The following is a 25,914-nucleotide window of genomic DNA, read 5'->3' as shown; positions in this document are numbered from 1 at the left end:
ATTCTGTAGTGTTTAAAATAGCCTAAGTTTTTATGAACTTAAAATCTAATAAGTAGATCAACGTCATCAATACCAAGAACAGTTAAAACAAATTGAAAGTGTTAAGAGCCATAAGAGGATAAAACAACATGATGTGGACATTCATGTCATGAGAAAGTGCTTTGAAACTGTAAAATGCTATGCAGATGGACACTGTCAGAATAAGTCAGAATATGCAGAAACTGAGGGAAGGTTTTGATGACTTGTTCCTGTAAACATTCCCCTTCTCCCTTATTTACCTTGCTTAATAAAATAGGATAGGAATCAATTACCTAATACAGTGTCTTGCAAACTCTATATGCTCTGTAAATATTTGTTGACTAAGTGAATGCTTAACAGTCTTCTTCTCAATGATATTTAAAGGAATACCTGGTAAAAATTATTCTAGTTGGAAACAGAAAAACATTACTTAAATTATTCTTAATTAATAATTAGAATAATAATGCCATTTTAGGATCTGTTTTAATCAAGTGTATTTTATGACTTTTTTTTTTCAGATGGGAGAGCCCATCCATAGATTACTTGTGTGAAATTTGGGTGAGTATAAAAAAGTAGAAACTGTATCTATTCGGGAACCAGAACTTCGAAAGCAGAAACCTTGTTCTGACACCCACTAACCTTAGGAAAGCTACCATTTTGAACCTTAGGTTTCTGATTTGTAGAATCATAGACTAGAACAGATGAGGTTAAGATCTCTTCCAGCTTTAACATTTTCATGTCTCAACACAGGAGGTCTTACGGAATTGTATAAAATATATTTAAGTTACAATGTGTTATCACCATGTTCTAAAATGGTCTTACCATATTTTTGGACTGATAAATTGTACTTAAATCTATAAGACTGGGAAAACTTTAAAAGCATATTAAGATGTTATAATGTAGGTAAAATACCAGCTCTGCACCCGCCCCCTCCCCGCATCACACATGCACTTGCAGCTATTTGGGAAGGAATCCGTTCTATCCATACACAGTTAAAGCTAACTAAGTGGCATCATTGTAAGTGAATTGGAGTGGTTCTGGCTAATCAAAGAAGAAACTTTCAGGTATTTAAGGATATACCCATCTTTCCATCCTGCTTGGACTTTGTTCCATGAGGGACAAAAACAGCCTGGTTCATCACTTGCCGAAGTAGTACATTCTAGCAATCTTACTACTAATAAATTTCAGGGAATTAATGATGCATCAAATATGTTACATACTAATCATAGGACTGTAATCAAAATGGTCTTTTAAGCAATATATTCATGATGGTGACTGAATGAGCCTTTCTAAAGATAGGAAGTCTGAATTATCTCAAAGCAGTAAAGATAGAAAGAAAATGTACAATTTATGAAGCACCTGCACCTGTGTGACTCTGTGCTAAGCTATTGAATACATTTCCCTATATTAAACCTGATCAGAAACTAGCCAGCTTTCTAAAGCTTTCTAAAATGTTCCCAAATAAAAAAAATAAATAGTCTCAGAAAAGTAATCTGCTTACAATTGAAGTGCTCACTGGATTTGAATTCAAGTGTCTGAAACCTCAAAGCCCTATGCTCTACTCACCACTATGCCACCTCCCATCAATTCTACTTAAGTGTACAATATTATATTTTACGAGACAGAAATTTTACATATGAGTGTGAAGCATCTTATGTAAATCAAGAACCTTCTTAATAACTCATGAATTCACATGTGTAATGCTGTGTCTGTACAGATTCATTCTTTTCCCCAGAAAGCAGCCCCTGCTCATCCTCCTTTACTTTCACCTTGTTAATTTTTGGCCTCTTTCTGGTTCTTTTTAAATGCCACTTCCTGAGCAGGCACACTTTGATTTCCAGTGTATAAAAACTCCCCTCTGACTTTTGGGTCTCCCGGATGCTTTTCTCTATTAGCCTTTATTCCCCAAGTCCAACCCTCACCCCACACTGTAATGTCTATGGGGGCAGGAACACATCTGTCTTATTCACTGCTATGTCCCCACCACCCAGAATATGGCCTGGCATTTGGCTCACAAATAAACACCTGTTGTGTGACTAACACATGGATCCAACATTGTGGAAAATGCCACAAGACTCTCAAAATGCCTGGCCCTTACGTAACCTATGCTGTATGTTTTATATTACAGGGTCATATACAAGATGAGAACATTAAAAGTCTTGTAGTGTTAAGAGAATAAAGAAAGGAGCCCCCAGTATGGTCTAAAATTGTTCCAGGGTGAGTTATGTGTAAGTGAGTTCTTGAAGCACTGTTTTGTTTTGTTTTGTCGGTTCCAAAGAACTTCTACCAGCGGAGAGGGTGGTTGCATCAGCGTTGCTCCCATTGGTCGGCTGGTACAAGTGACAGGTAATAAGGCCTCCTTTCTTTTGCCTTTTTGGTTATACTTTTCATTGCCAAAAGATGGCAGTGTGATAGAGAGTGACAGCCTTCTTTCTGAGGCTAAGCTGACCAGCAGGCTTAGTGGTTGGCTGTGGTCCTAAAGAGATGAACTAACTTTGCAAAAATCTCAGGTTTCAGAAGGACATTTGAAGTGGAAACTCTGCTCCCCAGGAGAAATGCACCTGTCTGTTGGATTTGTTTCCTGTCTTTGTTCAGGAGACAAGAGCTCCAGAAAGTGTATTTCTATTACAAATAAACAAACAAATTTGAGCCACAAATGAAAAAAAAAATTATTTAATGCCAGAAATAAAAAATATTTCTGAATTCAAATTCCAAATGTCAACGCTATGCTCAATCTGTCTGCTGATCCCATGTGGAGAGTTACTGCCTCCCCTCTCTGATAAGCCAAGGCATGTCTCCTAAAAACTATTTTCTCCTATGGGAAGTTAGAATAGATATACTTGTCTTCCTCATTAACTTTAAAAAAAAAATTACAGCAAAGCCATCTCTAGTAAGGCTGAGCTTTGACAGGGGTATAGACGAAGTTGTCCTTGGTACCTTCTTTCTATCCTTAGAACTTCCTTCTCCTCTTGGAGCTGCTGTTCTCAGGGGCCTGGACTGAATCAGGTGCTGACTGTCCACCAGTGTGCCCTCCTCTGAAGGCTGCCTCAGACTCTAACTCAGTCTTTTCTGCCCTCCAATAAGATTGTTCTTCAAGAGCTGCTTCCTTGTTGGAAAGACTCTAATCAACGATTCTCAAATGGCTAGTAAAGCACACTCTATTGCTGGTCATATATCACTCATTTAGTCATTACCCATCACTCACGAATGGAGCCCCTGCTGTGCATCCGTCACTGTTACATATGGGGGTTACCTACACAGAAGCCAGGCCTTCACAGTCAAAGCTGGAGAGACAGAAAATTAACAGTTAATAATAATCATGCTTCAGATAAACTCTGAGGCAGAGCAAAGAAGGCAGTTTGCTATGGCAAGGCAGAGCAGTTTTGGGGCTGTGAACATATCCTTTTCATCTTTGTATCTTTATTTCGTAGTGTAATGCCTGACCCATGATAGACATGTGATAGATACTTAGGCCAAGCTTTCATTGATGTGATACTGAGACAAGCTGATGGGGATGATATTTTCAGATCTCTCACTGTTCCCATCATATCATCACATGTTAGAAAAGAGAAATCTCTGCTTACTGTGAACTGCCTCTGCCTGTGACAGTAGAACTGAAACAGAAATTGTGCTTTTACTTCTTCTTTTCTAAAAATTCTTCTTTATTATTTTTTATTGAAGTGTAGTTGATTTACAACGTTGTGTTAGTTTCAGGTGTACGGCAAAGTGATTCCGTTATACATACATATATGTCTATTTTTTCAGATTCGTTTCCCTTATAGGTTATTATAATAACCTATCCTTTATAGGTTATTACAGGCCCTTGTTGGTTATCTATTTTATATACAGTAGTGTGTGTGTGTTAATTCCAAACTCCTAATTTATCCCTCCCCCACCCTTCCCCTTTGGTAACCACTTTTGCTTCTTCTTAATGTTGGATCTGAGTTGGAGAAGAAAGAAAGACTTAGACAATATGATAATAAAATGGAGACTGGGATAAGTTCCTAAATCTCAGCTCTGTTCTTACTACAAAAAAAAGCCACTGGGACGTGGGAGGTGCTGTGCAGGACTGGGCACTGTCCCTAGCAGGGAATAGACCTCATTTGTTTGACTTGACTAATAAATATGACTCAGGCATGCACACCAGCAAGAGTTCATTTCCTTAAAAATTGGTCATGCTTTTGTCTGATGTATTCCCCCCAGAGGTTTTAATTTACCTCCAAGGCATCTCCTAAGCCGTGTAAACACTTCTCTTAAGTTCTGCCTTTATGGATAAATGAATCAGTATTGTGATGATTTACTTTACATATTTTTAACTGTTTTACAGTAAACAGGCCAAAACGCTGTCAGTTTCCTGGGTGGTCTGTCTATAAACGACCTGTGATCCAGTTCACAGCATCTTTCTGACTTTTCTCAAGAGATGATTTCTCTCAAGGATAAAATAAGTATATCAGCAAGATTCTCTCTCCTCCTTTCTGTTTTGAATTGAGGCACATCGGGTGCATCAGGAAACAGCTCAGTGCAAGCAAAGAGGAAAATCACCCAAGAGATGGAGGCTTCATTGCTGTGACTTCATACCTGGAAACTGAGGACAAGCCAGTTGATCCAGCACAGCGGGGTGTGTATCTGTTGAAGTTCCCAGGGAACAATGGCCTTCACTGTGCAGGCTGCCACGTGGGAAACAGATTTGTTTATGTTTTCCTTTATGTTATTTTGGGGATAAAATATAGTTGCTCTTTTCTTTATCTGAATGTCACGGAGGCAGCAAGGAACTCCAGCTTCTTTGTCCCAAACAAAAGCCTGTCATTTCCAGAAACTATGAAATCCAATGAACTGTTTGAGGCTATTGTTACTGTGATAGTGGCCTTTTTACCCCAAGGGCAGGAGGAGTAGGTTTTCTTGTAGAAGAAGAGGCAGCTTTCAAGAAGTGCCCAGACAGTCGTTTGCCATCTCTCCTTGGAAGGGAGAGGAGGAATGAAATAAGGCAAAGGCGAATGAGATGACACCTTCACAAAGACAGGGTACCCACCCTGGCCATGTGAAAGATCAATGTGAGTTCAAAGGCTTTGCAAATTTGCCCCAATCAGACGCACATGCATAATAAACTTTCCACCTTTAACTTACCATTTTACATAGAATTTTCTCATAACCTAGTCTTTTAACATTGTAAAAGTTTTGAGGCAAAAAAAGGATTTTTATTAAATTTAACTTGTATGTGCATTAAATTGCTAAGGTTAACCAGACATGGGAAAAATAGCTACCTCTCTTATAACTTCTGATTTCAAATCTTCTGTTCTGTCAATTCAATAAATGTACTCAACCTTATCAGATAATGAGACCAAACTTTTGACCTGTTTATGAAATTGAGAGAATTTGATAAATAACAATGGAAGATAAATTTGATTTAGAACATAAATGTGTAGGGAATATTTGGTGGAAAAATTAATTTTTAAGGGTTTCTAGCCATAGTTTCTCACTATGTATTAGTAGGCACAGTTTTCATGAAAAGAAAGAAGATGACACTCAGACGATTGGTAGTAAAATAATTGATGTATCTCCTGGATTTTATGTAACTGTGAGTACTGCAAAAATATAACATGAAAGGCACATACTTTTTTCAGATTCAAGTCCAATCTATTTATGCTTATAGATGTAATAGAGCATCCTAGCTATTGAGGACAAATGGAAAGATAATGGGTTATATAGTTCTCATTGTCTAATAAAAGGAAGCTGATTGACCCCAACATGAGAAATTTTGTTTGCCTTGGCATTAAATCTCTAATGAAGTGTATTTCCCATTTATGATCACAGCTTCCCAACCATAAACACACATAGTCCACAGATTCTCCCTTTTTCACATGGGAGGTCACAAAAGAAGCATAAATCCCTGTTAAAACTGCAATTAGCCCAGGTTAAGTGTGCCCAGAAAATTATTAAATTACAGAGGAAAATATAGACACAATTATGGCAGTGGTAGGGAGGACTCAACGGTTCCACTTAATCCTCCCATGTTTCTCAGCCTCCTTATAAGTTAATACTGTGTGCTTCTATCCATGCTTTTAAAAATCTGCTTTCCCTTTACCTCCGTGGCTAGAAGTGAAGGACTTCAAGGGAGAGAAATTGCATGAAGGGCAGAGCCTGGGTCCCTGAGTAATTGTTTGAAGGAGAGCTGTGCAGGAGAGTTGCTTAGCCCCCATTGGGCTATGACATGAGCAAGAGATCTATTAGGCTATGTTAAGCAATTGAGAGTAAAGGTTTGAAATTGGAACTGATTTTGCCCCTAGATATTAGAAAACCAATTCTAGCACTGTTTTTAAAATAATAAATTTTCCTTTTAGTGTTACTGTTACAACAATTTGACATATTGAAGAATTTAAATGGTGACGTCTACTGCTGCATAGTCAATCTTGTTGTCATATTAACAATAAAACTGTAAAACATTGGATTTTGAAATTTTAATGTGTTTAGTCGATATATGTGAGCAGTGCACACTGTCTTTCAGGGTGGCTTTGACCAAGGCTCTTCATTTAACTTAGGTTTAACTAGAATCCCCATTTTGACATTATATGAAATTTTTAAATGAAAATCTTTAGTTTCATAGTAAAAGGAAATTTTGTAATTGAAAATCTTTAGTTTTCATAGTAAAAGGAGAAAAGAAAGTTGTTCATCCATGAGAAGGGTAATCTCTTAACATGAAATTAGATGCAGCCAAAGAGAATAAAGAATAAATAACCATAAAGGACATTGGTCAAGAAAACTCTTTCTATAGAGCAGTATCAAGATCAAATCAAGGAATATTCCTCATCCTAAAATAGAAAGCCTTCATAATGTCTTGTCCAGTAGGATTTCAGAATTGCTATGGACCAGTGATTGAAGGAGGTCACCCCATAGTCCTCCTTTCCGAATGAGAATGTTTATTGCTGTTGTTGTGACCTCATTGTATAATGAGTGTGGAATTGCTTATGCTGGAGGAGGGACAGATAGCTTCACAGTTTTCTCAACCTATGAGGAGTCATATTTGTAACCCATGAAGGGGCCAACCTGCAGAAATTATCCAGAGATCCTGAGCTTAAGCTCGGTTTGGTAACTGCTAGGACCTTGGTTTTCTCCCTTGGAAGCAGTTGAGTTTATTTGGAGGCCAGAAGAGCAGAGTGCGACAGAGACTGTTAGTGTTCACCAAGTATTTCATGGGCCTTCTCTATTTCTATTACAGTTGAGTTGGGGCTAGGTGGCTAGTTCTGGCCAGCAAACTGTGAATATAAATGAAGTGTGTCACTTTTGGTTGAAGGTAGTTAAGATTAGGGCAGTCTTCTGTAGCTGCAAATGAAGAATGAAAAATGATGGAGATGAAACATGGGAGCTCCTGGGCAAGTAAAAGATTGTGCAATAAAATTACCTGACCTACATGGAACTGTGACATAAGCAAGAAATAAGCTTTTGTTGTGTTACTTCACTGAGGCTTTAAAGTATGACTTTCAAAAGCTGGTTTTAATGATCTGACTAATAAAGAAAATATTATGATCACTACTGATGTCCTAACACACAGAAAATGTTAATTTTCTTTTATAGGAAACCCCTATAGCAATCAATATTTATTTCATCATATATCTTTTGAGCCAGCTGTTATGACAGATACAAAGAAATTAGGGCATGTTCTTTTCTCTCCCCTCCAAAATTTCATAGTCCAGTTCTCTCACCTGCTTTCCTAAAAGATAATGCATGACTAAATTTCAGTTCAGCATTTTGAGGTAGCATCCACTAGCTTCTAGGAAAGAAAATACCAGGCACTCCACCTTTTCTGAATAAAGGCAGAATCTAGACGAGATCATCCATGATTGCAGCTTACCCAAACACAAAGTTTAGTTTGTATATCACCTCTTGTGTCTTAACTATCACCTCTCATGTCTAGGTTAGGGATCTCCCTATGTGCTCTGATAACAGCCAGTGTACTCTTTCTCTCGTAATACTTTTCATACAATATTGTGATTGTCACTATTTCTCAGTAAACTGTGCATTCTATGAAGGCCAATATAGTTTACCATTATAACTCCAGTACTCTTGCTATTATTTAATGTTTCTTAGAGTATAATTCTCTTGTACTATTTTTCTCTTTTTCACTCATTTATTGATGATTCTTTCTATTGCTATATATTCATAGAGAAAATGATGAGTTTATGTTTGAACATCTTGAGATGAAGGTACCCATGGGAAACCAAATGAGGATGTATAGTAAGCAATTGGGTACATGGTTCTGGACCTTAGGAGAGAAATCTGGGGTGGAGACATAGAGCAGCATAGAAGTGCTTTCTAAAGCCACAAAAGTGCATCAGATCAACTAGAAAGAGAGGGTAGGTTAAAAAGGTAAGACATCTTGGAAATGGAACTCCAGGAGGAGAAGGAGGGAAAATACTGATAAAATTCTTAGTGATAGCACTCAGAGAAATGAAAGGAAAGCTACAAGAGTGAGAAACCGTGAATAAAAAGGGAAAATTTTCAAAAGGAGGGAGACTCAAATGCTGCATAGAGTCAAGCAAGATAAGAACAGAAAAACTTCCATTGATTTTAGAAATAAAGGCATTATTTATGACCTTTGCCAGAGCGGTTTCAGTACAGTGGTGGCTCTGGAAGCCAGGCTTCTGTAGGTTAAGAGATAAATGAATGATGAGAAAGTAAAAAAGAGTTTCAGAAATGTGAGAGTGAAGAAAAGTAGAGAGAGCTAACTCTTCTTACACATCCTTTAAGATTCAGTCAGACAGCAGCTCCTCCCAAAATCTTTCTCAGATACTGTCACCACCTTCTGGTTTCTATCACATACACAACACATTTGGTCCTATGCATGCCCCCATATTATCAGTGGTCACACACGCTATTATAATTGAATGATTGTCTTTTCAAACAAATCAATGGTCTTAAACTTCTTGGGGTTTCTGAATTTTTTTTAGAATCTTCTGAGATCTGAAAAAACCACCTTTGCTGAGAATTCACACATGTGCATACACACAAATTTGTGCATTAAATTTCAACAAACTAAATGGAACCTTAAAAGCTCATTCAGATTCAGAAATTCCCATGTTAAAAAGCCCTGCATACATTTTAAACGTTTTATAATAGCAATTGTGTATTATTTGTTTTGTATCCTCTGTGACAGACACAGTGCTTATTGCATAATGGGTACTCAAAATACGCTTGATGAATGAATTAATGGATTGATGCATTCATTGCAAAGTAGAAGTGTGAGCAATTAACCCTGCCTGGGAGAAACAGGAATCCTTTGGTGCACTGATTTGAGGGAAAAGGTTGCTAGGATGATAAAGTGAGGAGGGACACGTCTTACAGAAAAAACATCAGATAAAAAGACTCACCAGATTATTTAGAGAACAGGTAATTTAATTTGAATGGAGTACAAGAAGGATTGAGGGAGTATCAAAAGACAAGGTAAGTAGCTGATGGTCATTCTCTCACAGTTTTAAGTGGGTCTGAATAGAGGCGATTTTTAAAGATAGCACAGCTTTCTTTGAAACTCTTTTCTAGAAAATTCTCAGCCTTTATTATCTAGATATCTTCCCTTAAATCACAAACAAAATCCTTTCGATTAATTTAGTTAACCATTTCAAGTAAATATATTTCCAAAGGTGCAATTTTGAAAAAATTGAATTAGAAAATAGACCAATAAAGTTAAAGTTTTACCTCTAGTTAAGCATTACTCTCTGTATATTTTTTTCTCACACACCACTACATTCTCAACCACTACCAGCAGTTTCAAAATCTATCCAAAAATATAGTCAAATAATTATGGAAATTTGATATAGGAAATTTGAAGTGCTGGATCAGACTTAGATTAAAATATACAAATTTCTACATTTTCCACTTATGTCATTCCCTGGGAAGTAGACTGTATTGAAAAGGAATATTCACTCTTTGTATACACAAATACCATCATCAATTATTGGCCTAATTTGGGGATTTTTAAAAAATCTCTGAAGAATGTTGAGCTAAAGGGATTCTTCAATTTAAAGGATTTGAAACACATGTGTCTGGAATTCCTACCATTGAGAAATCAACATTGACTCTCAGGTGCCCTTTTGGTCTATTTTTCAAAGTCCCCAAAACTCATTTGGAATTCCCAGAGCTGCAATATAATTAAATATCTATTAGGCTAAGCCAATATAATAATCTCCTTTCATTACTCACAATGCTTAATGGGCTTCTCTGTGTTTTAGCCATCTGTTCCTTGTTATCCTTAGAGGTAGTTATCACACCCATTTCATAGCTGAAGAGTTACAGAGACATCTGTCTTACGTTCTACTCAAAATAACACAGCTAGTGAAAGGCAAAATGACACCTTCTAGATTTGGGTGGTCAACTCAACTTCAATTCCAGTACCTTTTCCAGGGAAGAAATTTGCCTTTTACTATCGGTAACATCACCACTTGGTATTTGAGATAACTTCAGTGGCTGAGATAGATGACTGCTGATTCATTCTGTGGTTCATCATAAGACTCTAAAATAAATTGATTAGTATTTGATAGATACAGACAATGCACATTGACAGCACCCTCTAAGTCCTAGGAGGGACTGGAACAATGTTCTTAAGTTTTGTAACTATAACATTATATCTCTGAAATTTTACTGGAAGCTCTCTTGCAAAAGTCCCAGGCTGAGTGTGGGCAGTGGGTGGAATCATTAACTAGAATTCTTTGGTTTGCTTTGCTCAGTTCTGAACGTGGTTCAGAGGAAGGCAAGGATGTGGGTAGAATTTATGTGGGCCAGGTCATTTACTTTAACCTTGCACAGTTGTATCAACAATGGAAACAGAAACGATTACATCCTCCTAAAATAAAGTGAATGTTTTAGGGGAAATCAAAGCTAATGCATCATCACAATTAAGAAATCAACATAAAGTTCATGGTCCTTTTACAGCTGGATCATCTCAATAGCATCATCCTCTCAAAGAACAGTACATTACTCTCATTAACCAAAAGGTCATTATCAACCCTCGGTTAGTCACAGTACATTGTATAGTTTATTGGAAACAAATATTTAAATGATCAGTGGTGAGAATCAAGTGACTATACATGAGTTGGGGATAGAGTGAGACTTGAAACTTTTCCTGAATTAACGTCCTTTTAAAAATTTCTCTTTCTAGAGCTGACTCAGCACCATGAAATGCTAGTAAATACAAAAGAGTTGTTTAAGTGAGTCAGATAGGGTTTGAACCTTTGCACTCTCATTTGTTGAGTGATCCCAGGCAAATTATTTAACCTCTCTGGGGCCTCGTCTCTTCAGCTGAACATGGGCTGACAAGTAGTACCTACCTCAAGAAAGTGTGGTTAGATTCAAGTGAGAGAGAACATGTAAAGCTCTTGCTGTAATACTGGCATATAGTAAGTACTTAATGGATGTTCTGCTACTATTATTATTATCATTATTATTAATTTATTTTTATTATCCCACTGAGAATAGTTTGAGCTGGAAGGATCAAGGGGAATTTAATATTTTGGTAAGTATTACTCCCTTGCCAATGAATGCAGGAGTCTTATGGAGAAGAAATATTTGAAGGGCGGTAGGAAGAACGTAAAAATATTGCCACATCTTTCATTTTAAGTTTTCATGGTATAGCTTTGTTTGATTTGAAATTAATTCCCAGACTTACATATCCACATTAACTTTAATTGCTGAAGTATTCCAAAAGCTGTGTCATTATTTTATGTAGATGAAATCCTTCCTGGAATCATTATCACATTCTTATCCTCCTCTGTGCTGTGTTCTAACCAGCTGAGCCAAGCAACCGAGACAAAGACTTGTAGTTCATAACTCCATCCACAGTTTGTCCCATGGAATTTCACAATAGATTCTAATGAAACTTCACAGGTAAAAATATTATGGTTGTGGTATTTGGTCTAGTCCATCTTGGAACGTATTTAGAAGGTACTGCCCATGTACATTGACTGAATCCATCAAAAGGTGCTGAATCTTATGTTTTAAAGTTTTATTATTAATATATTAATCAGATTAACTCTGTAGCAATGTAACACAGCTATTCCACATATCTGAGTTACTAACTTGATGGTATCACCAGCAGCACAAGTCAAACTGATTATTTTGGAAAGAGTGCCACAGTTGCAATTGTTAGCTACTTGGGTTTAGAAAGCCTGGTTTTTATTATTCATACAGCTTTTCACATTCTTTAGTAAGCAACTGTGAGCATAAACCAGGGCTGTAAACATAGGACATCAGAAATATTAACAGGGAATATGCAATATTATTTCATTCATCATGTGTTTCCAAGTAATTTACATTAATATAAACAGCTTCCAGAGAATGGTTTCTTTACAAAGGCATCTTTTCACACTTTATTTATGACATTACATTTGAGGCCTCAGGAAACAATTTTTGATTGGCACAAATGTTTATGATTACAGATGGTGTGATCTCCTACAGATGATGCTGTAGAATGTTGAGGTTAAGGCTAAAATGGGTTTGTCTTCCCAGGAAATGATGGTAATATGTGGGAGAGGCTAAAGATGATTCTAGATATTATGTTTCATGTGTAAAAAGGATTCTTTTTGCAAATTTATAACAATAGGATTAGGAAAAGTATTGTCATAGGAAATGTCTTTCTTGTTCTCTGAAATAAGAGATCTTGAAAAGATTGTTACAGTGTATTTATTCAACTAGCACTCTGCTAGTTTGAAAAACTGTCAAAGGGATATTTGATGCAATTTTCAAAGCTCAAACAATCATGCCCATGATCAGGAGTTTTTACCTCTTTCTGCTGCTTGGATATCAAGAAAACAACTTTGCATTTTTAAAACGGTCATATGTAGAACAATTGGTGGATAGCAGTAGAGAGTAAACGGTAAAACGAGAGCCTGAATCTGCATCTCTTTGGTGAACGTAAGCAATGTGCTTTGCTGTGCACAGAAGCGTTCAAGTCTTTGGTTCACTTTCATCTTGGATTTCTCTTTAAGATAGGATTAGCAACGAGATGGATATGATCTCATTACCAAAAAAAGATACATAAGGATGTTGTGCCTTGATCAGTACAATGACATAAGTGCTAATGTCATTTATCTGCTCTTGTGCTTTACAATACTTTCCCATTTATATAAATCTAAAGATTTTGCTTTATGAAGTTTCATCATCCAGCCAAATTCTAAACTTAATGAATTTGCTCTTAAGGTTTAACTATAATTAAATAGAATTCCTAAATAGAATTCCTTTGTTAAATAGAAGATGTTGTTTGGTTTTCTTTCTTTATTCTTATCATAATTTATAATTATGGTAGGAACTAAAATATATTTTTTAATCTAAAATGTTTACCCATAATTCTGTTACAAACTAAACTATTTTTCTTTATATTTCATTCAAATCCTTGTCCACATATAGTCATTGTGTATGTATAATTTGGTAAATATTCTTTTTTTCATTTAAAAATAAATCAGAAGCATTTTATGAATTGCAGCTATGCCTTCACATTCATAGTTGATAATAGTTTAATAATATTTCACTAGGTAAAAGCTACCATTTTATACAGTAGCCGTAGTCCTAATGCAAATATGTCATAAGAAAAAAGACCTGTGGTTTATGCCTCATAAGTGCTTAGTTGTGTTGAGATGAAATATTGGTGTTGGGGAAAGTCCAATTTGTACATTATTTCGGATGAGTTAGAAGTTGATGGTTGAGGATATCCAGATCTTGTTCTACCAAAACCTTTCCATTTATTTTCATAGAAGTAAATTCTACAAGGAAATCCAGTAACAACCACATTGCTTGGTATATTCTATCTTTAGACACTATACAGACTTTGAAATAACTATGAGAATATTACAGTCTGGGCAAAACTATATTCAGGCCATTCAGGTGGGTCCTCATAAAACCTCAACAACCCATTCATCAGGCAAAGTAATTCAACATATTTAAGGAGATACTATATGTTTGAATAATGATTGCTCAACATTTGTTAGAAATACTAGTGTTTTAATAATTAAGGTAGGTAATATACGTGGGTGGGGGGCATTGTGTGGAAATTAGTACCCGACAATACTGAGGGCCCTAAGAGATGCTCAGGAAATCAGAGATAGTTACCTTTAAAACAGCATAGTGAGAGAAAAAAAGGGAATTGGGCATCATTTTTGGAACCAGTCCTGACCATGTATTCAGAAGCATAAGAAGGCTCTTGAGCTCTGCTAATAATCATTTCAGATGGATTTTACCACCAGCAGTAATAATAGTGCTTAAGTTTAGGGAAGAACCATCAGTCCAGAGATATTATCTTGCTGATGAACTCACATCATTTGCCTTTGGAGTCAGGCACCAAAAGGGCATAGGACATTGACAGATGACCTCCACACACAGGTCAGGGTAACCCTGGGTTTATAACCAAGTTAGAATCCCACAAAATTTGTAATGTTTACGTAATGGCTAATTTTTTTGTGTCAACTTGATTGGGCTAAGAGATGCCCGGATAGCTGGTAAACATTATTTTTGAGTGTGTCTAGGATGGTGGTGCCACTTAGTATTTAAATCAGTAGACTAAGTAAAGATCGTCTTTACCATTGCGAATGGGCATCATACAATCTGTTGAGGGCCTAAGTAAAACAAAAAGATGGAAGAAGGGCAAATTTGCTCTCTCTGCTTGAACTGAAACAAACTGCCTTTGGCACTCCTGTTTCTCAAGCTTTCAGACTCAGGCCAGAAATTATACCATTGGACCCCTACATCTCAGGCCTTCTGATTCAGACTGAATTACATCACTGGCTTACCTGGTTCTCCAGCTTGCAGGTGGAAGATTATGGGGCTTCTCAGCCTCCATAACTGGGTGAGCCAATTCCTATATGAAAATAAAGCTGGCATAGCAATACTCATATCAGATAAAGTTGACTTTAAAGCAAAGGCTGAAACAAAAGGCAAAGAATGGCATTACATAATCACAAAGGATTTAATCCAAAAAGACAATATAATATTTGTAAATATTTATGCATCCAATATAAAAGCACCAAAAAAATGCAGCAAATATTAACAGACTAAAGGGAGAAATTGATGGTAAGAGTAGGAGACTTTAAATAACACCCCATTTACATCAACTGATAGATCATCCAGACAGAAAATCAACAAGGAAACATTGGCCTTAAAAGACACATTAGATCAGATAGATTTAATAGAAATCTATAGAACATTCCATCAAAAAAACTGCAAAATACACATTCTTTTCAAGTGCACATGAAACTTTTTCCAGGATAGATAGCATTCTGGGCCAAAAAACAAGTCTCAATAAATTTTAAAAGATTAAAGTGATATCAAACATCTTTTCTGACCACAATAATAAACTAGAATGCAATTACAGGAAGAAACCTGGATAAAATGCAAACGCAGAGAAACTAAACAATATGCTACCAAACAACCAAGCGGTCGAATTAAAAATCAAAGAGAAAATCAAAAGATACCTTGAGATAAAAGAAAATGGAAACACAACTTCCCCAAATCTATTGGATGCAGCAGAAGCAGCCTTAAGAGAGAATATTATAGCAATACAGGCCTACCTCAAGAACAAGAAAAATTTCAAATAAGCAATCTTAACTTTACTCCTAAATGAACTAGAAAAAGAACATACAAAACCAAAAGTTAGTAGAAGGAAGGAAATAATAAAGATCAGAGCAGAGATAAATACAATTGGGACTTAAAAAAAAAGAAAAAAGAAAAAAAAACAGAAAAAAATCAATAAAATTAAGAGCCAGTTCTTTGAAAATATATACAAAATTGATAAACCTTTAGCCAGACTCATCAAGAAAAAGAGAGAGGTCTCAAGTAAATAAAATCAGAAATGGAAGAGTAGTTACAAACAATACTACAGAAATACAGACAATTCTAAGAGACTTCTGTGAACAAGTACATGCCAATAAATTGTACAACCTAGAAGCAATAGGCAAATTCTTAGAAACATATAATCTTCTAAGACTGAATCAGAAAGAAATAGAAAATCTGAACAGACAAGTTACTAGCAATGAAATTGAATCAATAATCAAAAATTTCCAACAAACAAAAATCCAGGACCAGATAAACTCACAGGTGAATTCTATTAAACATTTAAAGAAGAGTGAATACATACCATTCTCAAACCATTCCAAAAAAATGAGGATGAAAGGAATGTTTCCCAAAACATTTTATAAGACCAGCACTATTACCCTGATACCAAAACTGGACAAAGACACTACAGAAAAAATTACAGGTCAATATTCCTGATGAACACAGATGCAAAAATCCTCAACAAAATATTAGCAAACCAAATTCAATAGTACATTAATACAAGGGTCCCCAACTCCCAGGCCATGGACCAGTACTGGTCTGCGGCCTATTAGAAACCAGGCCGCGTAGCAGGAGATGAGTGGCAGGAGACCAAGGGAAGCTTCATCTGCTGCCCCCATATTTCCCCATTACTCATGTTAACTGCCTGTACAATCCCCCCACCCCGGTCCATGCAAAAATTGTCTTTCACAAAACTGGTCCCTGGTGCCAAAAATGCTGGGGACTGCTGCATTAAAAGGATCATATACCATGAGCAAATGGGACTTAATTCCAGGGATGCAAGAATAGTTCAATATCCACAGATCAACCAACATGATCCACCACATTCACAAAACAAAGAATAAAAATCACATGATCATATCAAGAGATACAGGAAAAGCCTTTGACAAAACTCAACATCCATTTATGGTAAAACTCTCGACCAGTTGGCTATAGAGTGTTCATACCTCAACATGATAAAGGTCATATTTGAAAAACCTACAGCCAACATTATACTCAATGCTGAAAAGCTGAAAGCATTTCTTCTAAGATCAGAAACAAGACAAGGGTGCCCATTCTTGCCACTTTTATTCAACATAACATTGAAAATCCTAAAATGTATTTTGTCTGTTGGTGATTCTTTGCTATTTATTGTAACTGGTTTTATAGCTAGCAACATGGTCAACTTTTTAAACATTAGCAATATGCATTTAAGAAAAATAATTTCTGGGTTTAGAGTTCTCTTTATTTCCATCAGATGGAAGTTGGTATTGAGGCAGGGATCCCATAAAGATTGGAAGAGGATCTAACACACTGCTCACTTCTTACTCCAAGTGGACTGGCCATGACTTGGTTATGCTATGGATTAATATTTGTTCCCTACTTGTCTGGTTTCCATGAGGAAGGATTTGCCTAAACACAGGTGGCCAGTTGTCTACCCTTGGTTCCTCCGCAAGAAGGTGGACTGAGTTACCTGGTTGGTGAATGACAGCTCTAACATTGGTTCTAGGTCACATTGTTAAATACCATTCAGCTTTATCAGTGCATTAGTTAGCTTTATCTGTGGCAATGAACAATGCCAATACATCAGTGGGTAACAACCACAAGTATTTGTTTCTTGCTCATGTTACACAGGAGCTGCAGGCCAGCTGCACCTTTGCTCAGCTCTGTTGTGCTTGGCGGATCCTGGCTATAGCTTGACTCAGCCCAGCTTGGATCCATATATCTTCTCAGCTCAGACATCTAGGTGCTCATAGTATCCCTTATCTGAGTCATGCTATTATAAGAGGTGAGGGCAAACCACACAAATCCAACTTGAAGCTGCTCCTAAAAAATGGCACATATCACATCTGTTTTCATCCCATTAGGCAAAGAGTGCCCCAGGACTCAGCCCAAAGTCAATAAGGGAGGGACATATACTCTTCCCAAATGATGCAACAACAGCTCACATGACAATGAGCGGGAACATGCAACCTCGTCATAGGGAAGAAGCAAATAATTGGGAAATTATACTTCAATCTTACACAGTCACCTATAAAGGAAATATATTTCTTTCCATCTTCCTGAATACTGAGTCTATCAGCTAAAATAATGGCAAATACAAGGATCATTAACGGGATCTTCTAAAACCCCAAAACACCCTCCATACCCCAAACCAAACTAACTCTCATTAACATTTCTCAGATCTTCTATATTTTGTGAATGCCATAGATGTTAAATGGTAAAAATAGAGGTATCATGTGATCCAGCAATCCCAATACTGGGCATATATCTGGAAAAAACCCAAAACTCCAATTTGAAAAGATATATGCACCCAATGTTCATAGCAGCGCTATTTACAATAGCCAACACATGGAAGCAACCTAAGTGTCCACTGACAGGTAAAGAAGAATGGATAAAGAAGATGTGGTACATGTGTATGGCAGCAATGCCATTTGCAGTAACATGAATGGACCTAGAGATTCATATAAATGGAGTAAGTCAGAGAAAGAAAAATACCATGATATTGCTTATATGTAGAATCTTAAAAAAAAATGATACAAATGAACTTATTTGCAAAACAGAAACAGACTCACAGACATAGAAAACAAACTTATGGTTACCAAAGGGGAAAGGTGGGGGAGGGATAAATTAAGATCTGGGGATTAACAGATATACACGACTATATATAAAATAGATAAACAACAAGCACTTACTGTATAGCACAAGGAACTGTATTTAATATCTCGTAATAACCTATAATGGAAAAGAATCTGAAAAATTCAGATGTATATATATATCTGGATTACTTTGCTGTGCACCTGAAACATTGTAAATCAACTATAATTCAATAAAAAATAAAACAAAACCTAAACCAATTCTCATTAGCATTTCTCACATCTTAATTATATAATTATTTTTCTCCAACTGGTCTGCCCTGTCTATTTTATCTTATCTGAACATATGTAACAGGTGTGTAATATATATTAAAAATACTGTTATTTTAGCCTCAGTCTTGAGCAAGCAATAGGTGCCACATTCTTTTAAAAACAAGATGTGAAACTACCTTTGAGGGTCTGTAAAGGAGATGGGTGTAACTGGTTTAAACCCCCTCCACACGTTGAGTACATAAAGTTGGGAACTGGATAATAAGAGAGAATTTTTAGGAGGGTATTGATGTGTTAGGAGTCACTCCCTGCCCTGTGGAAGGAGGGAAAGATATTTTCCCTCAAATAAATCCTAAAGGAATGGGGTTTAACGTGACAAGAGAGCTTGATACGCATTTCCAGGAAAGTGTGCGACGGAATGGACTTAAACACTTGTAAATCCAAAGTGGAGGGAAAGAATGCAGGTGTTGAAACAAAGGATATGTGAGTATTCATCATGGGCATGATGTGGGTGAGGTGCAAGACTGGAATGGGATTACTTAGATCCTGCCCAAGAGAACCACCTAATAAAATAGAGAGTCTTAACAAAAAGAATCAAGCAGTATAGGTACTGGATGCTTAGGAGTTAAGAGGAAGTCTTAGGCAATGAGCTGGAAAGAGATGCCTTTGCACAGCTCAAGGGAATTGCAGTTATAGATACCCAGTAACGTGGAGCTGCTCCACAAGGCACCTCATAAGAAAAACATGTCAGCTTTAAACACCTCTCAGGTCCAGAGACCACCAATGCTAGACGTTCACCATACCAACCAAGAGGTGAGATGTCTGGAGGCAAAGGAATGTTGTTGCCATGTGAGCAAAGAGAGAAGCAGCTGACCGCACCTCTTTTTACACTGCATGTGGCAATAAGCTTAAGTTGAGGGAGGGGAAATGTTTTAATTTTAGATGTGGTTTGGTTACAAATGAGACTAGATATGTTACTCACTGAACTAAAGCTATTTTTCTTATTGAAAATGTATGTAAGAGTTTTTATTATGTGAGAACAGTAAGAAAAGTCATTGACTCTGCCCTAGTTTTCATCCAAGGGTCAGGGAGCTCTTCTAGATACTTTCAAGATATCTACTTCTCAAATTCCTAGATTTCCTTTTAGGCAAACTTGAATGCCAAGACTTCCACATTTATAAGTTTGGAAATACCTATTTATGAACCAAAATTGGCTGTTTTTCTTTCCAATTATAAATGTCATAAATTATTTAATCTTCACAACCAACTTATAAAATGGACTTTACAAAGCTAGAAATTGATGCTCAGAGTGATTGAGAAACTTTCCTAAGCTCACAGTTAATAAGTGAAAGACGACAGTTATAAACCTGGTCCAACAGCTTGACTATATGACAAACAGGGCATTTTGTATGCCAAGTGGCCAATTTTTATATCAGGATGTTACCTTGTTTTGATTTAGGTGCCATGTAGAGTGGTTCTTCAACACATAGAACTTTCTATACTGTATTGCAATTGCTTGTTTCATTCTCTGCCTCAAGTTAGGGTCTGGGAATACTAAGACTGCATCTACCTCTTCATTGTTGCCTATTTACCTTGTAGCACAAACAAAAGGGATTCATTATGTTGCAGAAAAAAACTGATCCCACGAGAAACCAAGCACAACACTCAGAGAGTTGGAGAACTCAGGTTTATTGAGCCGGCGGACCCAGATGAGCTAACGCTCCAAAATTCTGGGGCCCCGTTTCAGGGGAGTCTTCTCCTTATATAGGTTAAAACATACAGCTATAATTGGTACAAACTGATTGGCTACAAATTACTATAGGTCACGGGCAGTTACAGAGCGTGGGAGTTGCCAGGGGTTACACACATAGTAGGGGGTCCTAACAGGAACTTGTAGGAGCCGGACATTCCATTCCTATCAGGACTAAGGTCACAATTTGCATTGTCACATTGGTTGCCTGTTGAAGTTAATGGTCACTTAACAAGTCTTATGTGCAAAGGGTCTCAAACAAAGGCTTGGGGTGGGTGCCTGAGAGCGAGACAGTCTTCCCTTATCTGATCACTCTTAGTAATCCATTTTACTGTTTAACTGAGAGTGGCAAGCAGGCCTTTGCAAGATAGAGGAGAGGAAGTTTCAATTTCCTCATCAAATATACATTTTCCAGAAGAATGAATAAGGAAGAAAGCTGATATAAACTATGTGTTGTGTTATCAGCATTATACTTACCATGGAGTTAAGTCTTCCCTTTGGATGGCCCTGAGACAGCTACTAGACCATGTCATTTATGCCTCTTAAAAGTTACAAGTTTAAGTTTGAAATTTGATGTTGAGATCAGGGCAAGTGGTTCAGTTCAGATAAAAAAAAAGTACTTGTTGAGCACAAATGATGTCTTAGGTACTTTTCTAGTTTCTAGTAGTACAGAAATGAAGACATTTCTATGCCATCTAGAAACTTACAATGTATAGACAAATGTAACTGCACACATAGTTCATTTTCATTGTGGCATCTATAATGAAAGAAGCATATATTGGTTAACTTAGCATGGTCATTTAACCCAGGGAAAGCCATGTGGTTGAGAGGGCAGATGAGATGTCTTGAAGCATGAAAAGAAGTGAATCGAATGAAAACAGAGGAAGGGTGGCGCTTCAGATACAGGAGACTGCGTGCATAGGTGCATGGAGGTGCAACAGTGCAGCATTTCTGAGGAAATACAGGCTATTTGATTTTATTAAGCATGATGTGAAGTAGGACTAGAAAGGTAAAAGTGCCTAAATGAAACAAGTAAATGCATCATTTCCCATTATTCATTGTAGGGACTCTGCTGCATGCCATGACTAACAATGAAATGATGAACGTAAAGAGGGCTATTCTTCTAGGGTTGGCAAGAAGGGGAAGAGATGGACCTCAGTCAGCACCCCTGGAGGAGTCTTCCTACCCCCCATCTAAGATCTTGATGCATTGCGCTGAATGCACTCACATTTTCCCCAAAGTATCATCTCATCTGATGAAAAGGACCACACATAGAATAGAAAATGTTGTGGAAAAGAAGAAGTGAGCAGAGGCATCGCTTCAGAGATGCAAGGGCAGGCAGTGATAAGATTAAATAACTAGAAATCTTGGGTTAGCTATAGTTACGTAGGCAAGGACAGAAATCTAGGTAGGGGACTTTCACCACGGTAGAACTACCAGCTAAGGTCTGAAGTGAGAATAAATAGGGACGGCAGACACATGATGGGAGAAATTTGAGATGAGACGCAGAAGAGGTAGAAGAAGGGGTTGTTGGGCTAGGTCGGTGTCCTTTTCGGACAGCTGAGAAAATAGCATAACAGCGTTAGGCGATTACAAACTGCCCAGTGGCAACTTTCTGCAGTCATTCTTCACTCCTACTTATGACATGTAGAAAGGTCTAGGACCTACAGCTGAAGAATTAGACAAAGTCTGTGTCATCTTTGGTTCTAACAGTCCTCATCTGATTAGAGGGTATCCCTACCCCCTCCTAATGCTTCAGTTCTCCAGGGTCCAGAGGAGCTGAATACCCTAAGGGTTGGTGCTCCTCGCCATCTGACACACGGACTGGGACTGAGATCCCTGTTAGTCCCCACACTGTTTGTACTGTGCCAAAGAGGTCGCTCCAGAAGGCTGCAGGGTGACAAAGAGAGCAGGGTGAACAAATGTGAAAGCAAATATATTTATTTGTAAGTTTATGTATTTGTTTGTTTGTTTGTTTATACTGTGCTTTATGTATTTCACAGGGACTGATTGAGTGGAGGGAGAGGCTATGGTAATGTAATACAAAAGTTACCAATCCAGGCTTTGAAGTCAAACAACACAGTTTAAATTCCAGCTCTGCTGCTTCCTAGCTAAGTGACTTGGAGGAGGTTGTGTCTCAGGGTCTCCATTTCCTCCTCTCTCAGCTGAAGCTGTACATGTTCACCCCTGAACATGAATTGGTTTAGGTAAGATGCTGCATGTGCAGAGCCTAGTACTGGGCTTTCAACAGAGTAAGTGCTCAGGACACCATGGCATTAAGAAAAATTATGATAATAAGGAAGAGGAGGAAAGTGAGAGGATGAGGATACATGCTTCATGCCTTCCCACAAAACAGTCGGGGGCTGATATAAAGGGGGGAATGAAAGAGAGGCTCAAGGGTTGAAAAGGAGAAGGAAAGAGGCTGTCAGCTGACTGTGCTATAGCCAACTTTCAGGCTTTGAAATGGATCACCGGTACCTCCTATGGAGGAATAATATTTACATTTCTTTCCATTTTCATCCATTTCATTGGATGATAAATGGGCTTCTTTTAAATCTCCCACCAACACCAGAATCTCTAGCGAGTGTGTGTGTGTGCTTTGTATCCAATCCACTGTATCTGTGTGAGCCCTGCTTTTTCAGCCTTAGGAAGTCTTTAATGCAGAGAGTCCTTTAAGGCTCTCTAGTTTGAATGGGACAGCTAAGTATAGTCTGCTCTCCTAACACAGTACAGATACTCCTGATGTTATTTTCACCACCAACACAGGCTTATAATGGGTCATTTTTGCCTTTTGCCTTTTTGCCACTTTTGAATAATTACAGGAGAAAGATTCTCACCACTTTTTTTCTAGAGGAAAAAATAAGATTCCCGTAAGAATCTTGGACTTTGTGCTTTTTGAGATTCCTCGCCTTATTTATATCAATGATTACATTAGGGTGACACATAATACAAACCAATAATGCTTTGGGGGTGTACAATTATTACGTGAAGGGAGGTCGTGCATCACAGCTCTGCATACCAAAACCACGTCAGATTTATGGGTGACAAATGGGATCAAACCCACAACCCATTTCGCTGCAAGAAAATTATTCACTTGTGTTGAATGTGGTGGTGGCTGCTTTTGGCAGGTTTTGACTAATCATACTTAGGTAATGCGGGGTGGGACAGAGGTTTTGGTTAACAGTTCTTCTAGCATTTACAAACTGCTATCAGGAAGCGTATGTGACAACATTTATTATTTTAGTAAAAATGTGAAACTGGTCCCAAAATGGAGTTGATCACCAGATACATCAGGTTTTCATGCTACTCGGCCTCTGAGTGAAGCTACTGATTGTGTGACTTCTGGATCCTGGTGCAATCCCACAGGGACCCACAGCTGAAGAGGAGAAGGGTTGAAGTAAAGCTCCGAAACTGAAGGCAGCCCTTCTTCCGGGCACGAGGAAAGAATAGAATCCAGTACATTCGTTCCTTTGTTATTAGTCCCTGGCCGCATGTGACTGTGGAACACTTGGAATGTGGCTAGTCAGAATTGACATGTCCAGGAAGTATGAAATGTTGAGTTGGCCTAAAAATTCATTCGGGTGTTTCCATAAGATGTTACGGAAACACCCGAATGAACTTTTTGGCCAACCCAATACACACCAGACTTGGAAAGACTCAGTATGAAAAAAGAATGTAAAATACTCATTAATAATTTTATATTGATTATATGTTAAATGCTAATTTAGATATTGAGTTAAACAAACTTCATTATCCAAAGTAATTTTACCTGTTTTCTTTTTACTTTTTATAGTGTGACTATAAAATTTAAATTTAAAATTATGTATGTAGCTCTCATTATGTTTTGACTGGACCATATTACTCTAAAAGCTTGCCTCAAAGTAAATAAATGATTATTCTCTTGAAGTCTCTAATTTCATGTTTGTGCCCTTTCGTGAAGTGTTAATCAACATTTATGGCTTTCCAGTTAATTTCAGTCAGCTTCTCATGAAGGTCAGGTAAACAGTGTAGCTGGAAAGAGTCTGATGCATTTTCTTGCCTAAACACGAGATGTTGCATCTGTATTTCCCCTAAACCGCAAAAGATGAACAATCCACAAACACTTCATCTGGATTATATGGTTATCAGCGGAAGGTTCTTCATGTGGGTGTAAGAGTAACTGACAAAGGAAATTCCATACAAATTTTCTAGTTGGTTTTTAAGATGCTGTCAATTGTAAATTTGTATCAGATACCAAAATGTACCAAAATGTACAGGAAATGACCACTGATAGGTACAGAAATTATAAATTCAGAGAACAAAATATACGATGGTTTGGTTAATTATATGCTGAACAAGAACACAGATATTCTTTCCTAGCAACATGAAAGAAATGATTTAACCTTAATTAAGCTATATTCTCTCACAACTTGAGCTTGGTGAGAATGACTGCATATAATATCCTGGGGTAATGGAAATACTACATGCTTTGTAACAGTCAGGGGTTGTGAAAAACAACAGCCTGCAACCCAGTGACTGAGGCAAGCTACTTGGCATCTTTGAACCACAGTTTTTGCATGTGTAAAATGAGGATAATTATACCAACTTCTCAGGGATATGTTGTATAAAGTGACTAGCAAAATAAATACGGGTTTTATTATTATTAACAGTAGCATTTTAGTGAATCACTTTTGTGAAGGCATTTCTTAGGTCCTGACTCCTATAGCAAAATTTTCCAGATGATATGAACTCTTGATTTCTGCCCTATAACATATCCTTTAGGGGCACATTGAACTTGTAGTAATTCACTAATCACCCAAATGCAGAGCATTGAGCCAGGTATTGAAAGAGACCCAACGCTGAATCTGATTCAGACCTTACAAGGAGTTGATAGTTTGGGGAAAAGAAAATATTCACCTATATAGAAATAATGCAAAGTAGATTGTTGTACTAAATATCTCAAAATAGTTTCACACACACTGACTTGGAAGGGCTGGTGTGATCCAGGTAGAGATATCTATTGGAAAATGCAGGACTTCTCTGGTGGCACAGTGGTTAAGAATCTGCCTGCCAGCTCAGGGGACACAGGTTCGAGCCCTGGTCCAGGGAGATCCCACATGCCTCAGAGCAACTAAGCCCATGTGCCACAACTACTGAGCCTGTGCTCTAGAGCCTGCAAGCCACAACTACTGAGCCCACGTGCTGCAACTAGTGAAGCCCGAGTGCCTGGAGCACATGCTCCACAACAAGAGAATCCACCACACTGAGAAGCCCGCGCACTTCAGCAAAGAGTAGCCCCCGCTCACCACAACTAAAGAAAGCCCGCAAGCAACAATGAAGACACAATTCAGCCAATAAATAAATGAATAAATAAATAAGAAATTGGAAAAAATGAATATTTGGGAAAAAATAAATATTAAAAAAAAGCTCATGCTTTTTTTAAGAAAGGAAGAAAGGAAGAAAGAAAGAAAGAAAGAAAGAAAGAAAGAAAGAAAGAAAGAAAGAAAGAAAGAAAGA

The sequence above is a fragment of the Hippopotamus amphibius genome, chromosome 3 (assembly GCF_030028045.1).
Source record: "Hippopotamus amphibius kiboko isolate mHipAmp2 chromosome 3, mHipAmp2.hap2, whole genome shotgun sequence".
NCBI lineage: Eukaryota > Metazoa > Chordata > Mammalia > Artiodactyla > Hippopotamidae > Hippopotamus > Hippopotamus amphibius.
This window is presented reverse-complemented; position numbering follows the sequence as displayed.